This window comes from Lithobates pipiens, unplaced genomic scaffold (assembly GCF_037356315.1).
Source record: "Lithobates pipiens isolate NorthernLeopardFrog02 unplaced genomic scaffold, aLitPip1_a1.2 Scaffold_8, whole genome shotgun sequence".
Taxonomy (NCBI): domain Eukaryota; kingdom Metazoa; phylum Chordata; class Amphibia; order Anura; family Ranidae; genus Lithobates; species Lithobates pipiens.
This window is the reverse complement of record NW_027507903.1, coordinates 177,265,344-177,274,916: the sequence shown is the minus strand read 5'-3', so window position 1 is coordinate 177,274,916 and position 9,573 is coordinate 177,265,344. Positions and strand designations below refer to the sequence as shown.

Sequence of the window (9,573 nt, the reverse complement as noted above, 5' to 3'; positions counted from 1 at the left end):
TGTGATTCGGCACTGCGTCACTTTAACTGGCGATTTCACGGTCATGTGACATGGCTCCCAAACAAAATTGACGTCCTTTTTTTCCCACAAATAGAGCTTTCTTTTGATGGTATGTGATCACCTCTGCAGTTTTTATTTTTTGCGCTATAAACAGAAAAATTTTGACAATTTTGAAAAAAACGCATTATTTTTTTACTTTTTTGCTATAATAAATATCCCCAAAAAATATATAAAAATTATTTTTTCCTCAGTTTAGGCCAATACGTATTCTTCTACATATTTTTGGTTAAAAAAATAGTAATAAGTGTTTATTGATTGGTTTGCGCAAAAGCTATAGCGTCTACAAAATAGGGGATAGTTTTATGGCATTTTTATTGATAATTTTTATTTGTACTAGTAATGGTGGCAATCACAGATTTTTATCATGACTGCGACATTATGGCGGACACGACGGACAATTTTGGCGTGATTTTGGTACCATTCACATTTATACAGTGATCAATGCAATAAAAAATGCATTGATTACTGTGTAAATGTGACTGGCAGTGAAGTGGTTAACCACTAGGTGGCACTGTAGGGGTTAAGTGTGTCCTAGGGAGTGATTCTAACTGTGGGGGGGAGGGGCTGTGTGTGACACTACACTGATCACCGCTCCCGATTACAGGGAGCTGTGATCAGAGACAGTGTTATTAGGCAGAACAGGAGATGCTTGTTTACATTAGCATCTCCCTGTTCTTCCTCACCATGAGATGATCGTGGGTATCCCCACGGACATCGAGCCAGTGGGATTCTCGATCACGGTCACACCCACTTAAAGGGCAACGCACAAGTACGTTAATCTGCCTGTACATGCCCTTCTGCCACAGTATATCTGCGTGAGGTGGTCAGGAAGCGGTTAAAGAGGTTGTAAACCCTCCATAGTGACTTTTACCTATAGGTAAGCCTAGAATAAGGCTTACCTATAGGTAGTGGAAATACCTCCTAAACGTGTGCCGTTTAGGAGATATTTCACTCGTAGTGAGCCGATAATGTAATCAGCGCATGTGCTGTGAAGAAACGGACCTCCATGCCGTTTCATCCCCCAGCGTCTGCCGTTACTGATGGCTCCCACGCACATGCACTGGAGTGACGTCACGCGGCCCCCAGAAGGAAGGGGGCGAAGATGTATGCAGCCTGCACAGGGGACAGCGATGGATTCATTTGCAGATAAGTATCACATAATGGGCTAGTGTGCGATGCATACTAGCTCATTATGCTTTTAATTTGCAGGATTTGCAGAGAGCAAAACAGGAAGTATCCCATCAGGGTTTACTTCATCTTTATAGGGGCTCTTTTTTTATAGGTAATAGTTGTCTACACAGCTATTCAGGTTTAATGCTAGCCACAAGTAGCTTTATTGTGATTAATTCAGAATCAGCAATCATTTGCTGCTTGCCTACAGTAATATATCATATATAAATAAATCCATTGTGACCTCAATGTCTCTTTTTAGATGGGAAATGTACCTTATGTCCAGGTCCCCCAAAAAAACTTACCTAAAAAGTTACTGTCACACGGTGACAGAGCAACACATTTGGCTTTTTCTACTATATTATGCTAATATATGTCACTGTTCTAAGGGCTGGGATTATTAGTGGGGTTTGTGGAGGGATTATGCTTTGGAAGTAAAGAAGAGGTTTTACGCTGTTTTTGAATGTTTTTCTATATCTGTGTTGTAAATTCCTCTCCCACACCATACTGGAATGGACCATGTGATTAAAAGGGTACTACAACAACTTCTGACAGGTCATGGTGCACAACCTGGATGAAATATGTCACCAGACATTGGCAAGCCTGTTTCAAAATGCAAAGCTTTTTATTTTTGCATGATTGCATGTGATCAATGCTTGCCAGTGTGCTTGCGACATATTCACATTTTTTCTATGTCCAGTCACAGCTACCTCTTTAACTGAAAGACAGAATTTGTCAAACAAACCTGATTTCTTTTTATGAAGAGGTAAGTAAAACCTTGGACAGAGGCGTGGCGGTGGACGTGGTATACTTTGATTTTGCAAAAGCATTTGACACAGTTCCCCACACACGGCTCATGTGTAAGGTAAAGTCTACAGGCTTGGAAAGATCAATTTGTAAATGGATAGAAAACTGGCTAAAAGACAGAATTCAGAGACTAGTGGTTAATGACTCTTACTCTAAATGTTCTATGGTTATCAATGGTGTACCCTAAGGTTCAGTGTTGGGACCCTTCTTTTTTTTTATTGTGTATTTATTTAGTTTTTTTTGTTTTTTTCAAAACAATACAAAAATGTTGTATCAAACCATATACAAAGAAAAAGTATGTCTTAGCAAATGAGAATATATACATGTAACAAACCAGAGAAAAGAGGTACATTCAATCTTATAAGAGACTTTTAATACATTTAAAAAATATGCTATCAAGGTTAAGGTTAATGCCCATGTAGCCTAATAATGTAGCCACAAGAGCCTCTCATAATCCTGTTACAGCTCTATTGTGGGCCCATAAAGTACAACCTAAAGATAGGCTAAAACATTGTGAATCATCAAAAAGGAAAAGAAACAGTAAAAGGGGGGTGGGGAGGAAGTAAACAATGGAAAAACGGGGGGGGGGGGGGTACACCATGGATTTCAGCATTGCATGTATCACAGTAAAAGGAATAGGGTAAGACCACTTGAGTGGATAAGAACTGATCATGTGGATGATATCTGGTCAGAGATATGGGAAGTTGCCTCCAAATTAAAATGAGAATTATCCCAGGGATCCCATATCTTTGAGAATTGGGGTAGGGAATCATGGATCATTCTACGTATGTATGATATGGTCTGTATCAATTGAGGCTGTGTAGGAGAATTCGGGGATAGCCAATGGGTGGGTATTACTCTTTTGACAGCTAATAAGATATAAGACATCAATTTCTTAGTATGTTTAGGGATCTCACGAACCGGGAGGCCTGGCAGGTAATGGACCAGGTCTAAATGGAAATTTATCTCAAAAAGTGTTTGGAGTAGAGATTGGACCGAAATCCAAAAAGGTTGGATCATCGGGCAATCCCAAAAGATATGATAATGAGTGCCTATGAACCTAGGGGGGCTAGGTTTATGGAGGATTTTGTATATAGAGGATATGAGGCCAGGTTGGTAAGGACCCTGGGCACACAGTATTTCAATTGCATTAGGCTTTTCCAGAGATAGAGAAGGTGATATGGAGTAAAAATAATGTTTAAACTGAAGGTAAGAGAGAAAAAAGTTTTTTGGGGATCTCAAATTTATTTTGGAGCTCCTGAAACAAAAACAATTTATGAGTCACAGGATGTACTAGGTGACGGAGCTGGAAAGTTCCCACCCTATGACCATGGCTACATATTGCTGTAGGATAAGCTATCCGGAATATCTGGGTTAAAAAGTATATTTAGGAGAGGTGGGCACGGAGAAGAGAGAGAGAACCACTTGTAGCATTTCTTCCAGATGGAAAGGGTAAATAACATTGGTCCCAGACATATATTTCTTAACTGGGAAATAGAGGTAGTTAGATCTGACCAGAGCATGGAACAGAGATGTACAAGGCCAGTTATACTCAACTCCAATTCTGACCATCTGTTTGTTGAAAAACGTGTTCACTAGGAGATGGCCACTGTAAGATGGGTAGCATAGTAGTATTTAGTAATGTCAGGGGCTCCCAGATCTCCATGAGTGCGAGGAGCAAACACTACCGTGCTAATGATCTGATGTGCTTTGTTACCCCAGATAAATTTAGTAGATAAAGGTATTGGCAGGGTTTCGAAAAGGTACAAGAGTTTTGGGAGTATAGACATCTTGAGGACATATATCCTACCCAGAAGTGACAGAGGACATTCTTCCCACTGTCGTAGCAGCCGGTGTATTTCCAAAATTAAAGGAGGGTAGTTGGCCTGGTATAAAGTGGAATAAGATGCAGTTAAATGTATTCTCAGACATTTAAGAGAGAAGGGGCAGGGAAAGTTGTTTGTAATGTAGTGAGGAGTGGAGGGGGGATATGTAAGGGTAGAGCTTCTGTCTTGGCCATGTTAACATTATAACCGGAACATTTGCCAAAGGTATTTAATAAAGTATAGAGATTGGGAGGGAAATATGGGGCTTTGTTAATGTTAAAAGAATGTCATCTGCAAAGAGGGATAGTTTGTATTTTCTGTGTCGTAAAGAGACTCCACTTATGTTAAGGTGTGTACGTATAGCTTCAGTAAGTGGGATAGGGGGAGGCCTTGTCTAGTACCATTGCTATGGGAAAACAATGGTGACAGTAAAGGCGCCAATTGTCCTTGGGAGGTAGGGGGGAGTATAGGGCGTAGAGAGCTGCCATGAATGGACCTTTAAATCCGAAACGTGAGAGAGTGGCAAACAGTATATCCAGCTTTTATCTACAGGATGGCAAGTGGGGGAGGCATCAGTAAACGCGTCTCTTGTGCTTACAAATCCCTTCAGTTTCTGAATGAACAAGGGAATGTTCACTACTGAGGTTATCCAGGTTCACTGACAAGTGAGCACAAATTAAGAGCCCACAACATGAGATTGTGGCCGCCATGTTTTTTAATAAAGTTGTATTTAAAAAAAAAACAGAGCCTGTCACAAGGTTTTTAGGTGGGAAACACATTTTTCCTGCACGTGTATAGGGCTATAAAAAGCCTGGCTTGACAGACCCATTTACAGTTGTCTTGGATCGGCTTGGCGAGCTCCCCCTCCCACCCTGTCACTGGCACCATTATGTGGTTATGTCACCCTTGAATCAAAGGGGGGACTTTGTTTTATGAATTAATCATTTAAAGCTCAAGTTCTATGACTGAGCGAGTTTTAAGTTTGTTTAAAGTTTTGAATATATATTTATTTACTTATTGATATTTGAATAAAGTTTAATAGATGTCAATTTAAATACCAATAAAGGTGACGCAGCCATTTTAAATGCCAAATTTTACTGTGCCGTGTATTTTTATTAGTATTATGTTTAGTTCACTTCTTTCTCTATTAAAAGGTAACACATAAGGAGTCTAACATTTCCCTACACCAGGGGTGCCCAACCTTTTGAAGAGCGAGGGCCACTTAAGCGACTTGGTAACTGGTCGCGGGCCACAATAAGTGGAGCGGACAGAGGACAGATCCGTGTCCGCTCTGTATATGCAGAGCAGACATGGACACAGCCCACTCTACTCTGTGGGCCCCCCTATCCCATCCAACCAGATGTAAGGGGACGGATCCCCTTATGTTTTTTTACATCTGCCACTCCATAGAGGTGAATGGAGGGTCCACATGGGTTGAACCAATCATGTGAAAGGGGCCTAAGGCTGCTTTCACACTGATGTGCGGTAGTTTACCTGCGCTGTGGGTGCAGTACAGTGCACCTGTGGCTTTACTGCAGGTTAGCTGCACTTTGCCATTGATGTCTATTATATCCTGCAGGTGTGGTGCACTTTCTGAAAATGCACCAAACCCACAGATAATAACAGAAGTTTATGCCTCAGTGAAGGAAACCAAAAGGTACAATGCGCTGCACCTGCGGATCAGTTTGGAAGCAGCCCAGTAACCACTGAAGAACAGATATGCCCATATATACACTGTTTTAGTAATAAACTTACCTTTAATAACAGTCTTCTATTCAGGTATTGCTGGCTGTTGCTGTCCCAGACAGAGTGCATTTGGTATCACTCCGCTTGGGACAGGAGTCGGCGCTATACGGGAAGCATCTGCAAAGGCGGCTCTGCTCCCTCCGCAGCCACTTGCTTTCTCTCCCGCTGGCTTAATTTAAAACATTGATGCTTTGGGATGGCGGGTCGGCAGGCCCACAATCTGGGTTTGAGAACCTGCTATCCCAAATCAGGATGTCGCGGGCCACATCAGAAGGCTCCGCAGGCCACATGTGGCCCCCGGGCCACTGGTTGGGCACCCCTGCCCTACACAGTGTACATACTGTCACCAGGGGGCTTGTCACCTCCTGGTGACAGTCCTGGTGATTGTACTTTAGTTTAAGCATAAATAAAAAAATAAATAGAACAGAAATAAAACACACATATACAGTACAATGCACATATGTACACCACAGTGCACTATACACATTGTGGTAATGCCTGTTACGTGTGCTGTGCATTGCAACGCACCAACACACTGAGCTGCAGTGGGACACAACACACAGCAACACACTGCCAGGCATTGCAATCAATAAAAGGGTGAGATGTGGTTTTGGCCACACTGGAGTGAGTTGCAACATATTACATATTGATATGCATGTGTAACACAATGGGCATGTGTGAATCTGGCCTAAAGAAATATTTTAGACTGCCTTTATTTTTTTGCCCCCTGGCATTACTGCACACACATTACCATGCCTTATGTTACATGTTAACTTGAATTGCATTAAAGCAGGCCATTAATATTGACCGGACTGCCAATTCTCCACAACATACCCAAAAAGAAACTTTTTCTTTTTTTAATGCAGCGCACCAACAACATATAAAATGTGCCCGTGATGTGTTGCATTGTGTGTGTGTTGTCTGCTATAGTGCGTTGGGGGGCCAATTACAATAAATGGCACTGCAATGCACCACAATTGGAGGCTTGTGTTGCAGTTATATGCATTAAAAAGTGTATTTAATGCTCATTCCTCAACACAATGTCCTGAAATGGCCCTCTAGGGTTTGTTTTTGTATAATGCTAAGTAGAAGGAGCAGTAAAGCCCCTTTGTATTCATGTAGTGCATGTTGCAGTGTGTTAAAGAAATGCAGTCTCAGACACCAGCTATTTTCATCAGTATCAGTGGGGGGGGGGGGGGGGGGCGGTAGTTGGGGAGGGCTTATTACAGGCACTGTCGTTTTGAACAGAATGGTCTAGATGACAATGGGGTTGATTTACTAAGCCCAGGTTTGTACTAATGTTGAAGCTGAACTCGCACAATTTTTCTCCCGCATGACAGTCCCTATTTCGGCGCAATTTCAGAGACATCCATGTGGGTTTCTGCACAGATGCCAATGTAAATCACAGCCCAAAATCGTATCATTTATCAGTCAGTGAATGGTTGTTGGAGACCTTATAAAGCCATCATGTTGCTAGGCAGCACAATACCGTCTGATTATTGGTATCAGGAATAGCAGCATGAAAGGGTAGATTGATGGCAAGTATCTGCTATCTGATAAAATGTTGATGAATACTGGTCCAATGGTTGCTGGTAATGCCTGATAAAAAGGTTCAAATGAGTACAGTTCCAGTCAAAAGTCACAAAAGACTTGCATAGTGTTTACATAATATAACATGATATGCCTTGTATCTTTATATTTGTACTTTGACAGCTGAAGCTTGACATGGCACACTGAGAAAACATAAAGCACACAAATACCATTCTTGGTAAGCCCTTTTTAATAACGTATGTGATAAGCATTTATGTTCCATACCATACTGTACATAATAGTGGAGAACCTTTGTACAGGAACTGGTTGCATGGGGATGGAGTTGAAGGGCATTTTATTCACATGTGTTCATACATTGTTATTTTCAATCGACATGCTTCGTTTAAAGTCCCACTTGTTCCCCTTTTCTTCTTTTTACATAATGTACTCGGGATGGAAGCATGCCATTGCTACTTGGTACTGCAGCAGGTCACTTATCTTTTAAACTATATAATTTGGGTGGAAGACACCTGCTCCTTTGGTGACCATGCTGCACAATTACTCATTATCCTTATCCTTAGTTAATATTCGTCTGTATGTATATCCCTATTCATTTATAATCCCAGTTTCGGGTTTATAAACCTGCGGTTTGAAATTATTTATATATGTGTTTCCATCAGTTATTGAGAACTTTTTTAATATTATTTTTTCTAGTTTTTGTTTTTCCTGGAATTTATTTATCAATCAATTGAACATATGGGCTGTTTTTGCTGGGTATGTTGCAGTCATTTTTTCGGGGTTGCGATGCGCTCAGCTCCCTCCCTACCTCCCTTTGTGGATCACAGGGGGTGGTGGGGTTCGATCTCAGCGCATCGGCGCCATGCATAAAGGGGCCCCTCGAGTGGTGTCAATAGACACTGCAAGGTGGGAGTCTATTGTTTGTTTTTGTGTTTTTTTTTTTTTTTTTTTCTTTTCCTTCTGTCTTTCCACCTGATGCTGCAGCTAAGATGGAGGGGCACCCACTGAGGTATGGATTATCCTCAGCTGTGAGTGTTCCCTCATCTTTTCACAGCTGCAAAAGACATCATGCATGACGCTGGCGGGGATCCGCCCAGAGCCTGGGGTATATGAGCTGGGACAGACAGACAGTTCACTCCTCCACTGTGCTCCACTAGGAAGAGATCACTCCTTAACTCTACATATGGGTAATAGTTTTATGCATGTTTTTTTTTTGTTTGTTTTTGTTTCGTTTTTCCTCTCTCCTTTTTGCACATACATTGTTTCATTCAGAGCACTGCACAGACTTTTTTACACATTTGAATTGGATGATTGTGTACTTCCCCATCATCCATTCCCACCTATTTAACACACATTTAGTCTTCTCCTATTTCCCAATCATTTATGTATATCTCATTCACACACACTTTTCAGCCATCAGCTATATTCATTCAACACGTTCAATCCAACACTCAGTGTCCTGCTTTTGGGTTTTTTTTTTTTTTTTTTTTTTTTTTGTGACCCATCACACTTTTCTTCTTTTCTTTTCTTTTTTCTCTTTCGCAGATTTGGGTAACACACATATACATTTAGTACCTAGTGGACCTGTGTTGAGGATGTCTGTTTCGGTTCCCCCTGGCCTGCCCCCTGACATTGTTGGGGGATGGTCTGAACCCTGCCTCAACCCCGGATGAGACGGTTTTATCCCAGCTCTAACAGTTCCCATTGCTGGAAGTTCTGCCCAATCTTTGGGCTATTTTGTAAGTCACTTTATCAATCAAGTGGACCAATTTGATATTTTCTCTATTTAACTGAGGTTCCGCCTATATTAACATTTGTCATATTTATTTGCTTTTTTAGTAAAAACATGCATCCCACCCCTGATGACTGGCAAGAAGCCAAGAAACGCGTCGGGTTCTCAAACTAAGGATGCCTACCTAAGCTTATTTTTATCCTTGATAATATCAACTTTTGTCTTATTGAGTTTGCACTCGTTCATGTGATTTTATGATTTTTGATTTATGCATTTCTGTTATGAACTGCATCCATGTATGTCCATTGATTTGTCTATACTTCTAGATTCTCGGATTACTATTATGAAGATACATTGAGTGTATATCCATATTTATACTACTGTACTACTATTGTATGCATTCCGATCTTGGACAACCCCTAGTGGCTATTGATTATAAATTAAATCTAAATCATTTTATTCACATGTGTTCATACATTGTTATTTTCAATCGACATGCTTCGTTTAAAGTCCCACTTGTTCCCCTTTTCTTTTTACATAATGTACTCGGGATGGAAGCATGCCATTGCTACTTGGTACTGCAGCAGGTCACTTATCTTTTAAAACGAGTTGAAGGGCATAGTCAATTGTTCATGGTGTGGGACCCAAGACTCAGAGCTCCACTCTTCTGAAATCTTGCTGTTG

At 41.1% G+C, this 9,573-nt stretch overlaps 1 long non-coding RNA gene across 1 annotated transcript; it reads left to right on the top strand.

Annotated features, from left to right (window-relative positions):
- Window positions 1-8,632: 8,632 nt before the first annotated feature.
- On the top strand, window positions 8,633-9,348 carry LOC143962771 (uncharacterized). Its single transcript, XR_013270785.1, has 2 exons — window positions 8,633-8,896; window positions 8,997-9,348. It is a non-coding gene; the product is annotated as an uncharacterized LOC143962771 (long non-coding RNA).
- Window positions 9,349-9,573: the final 225 nt, after the last annotated feature.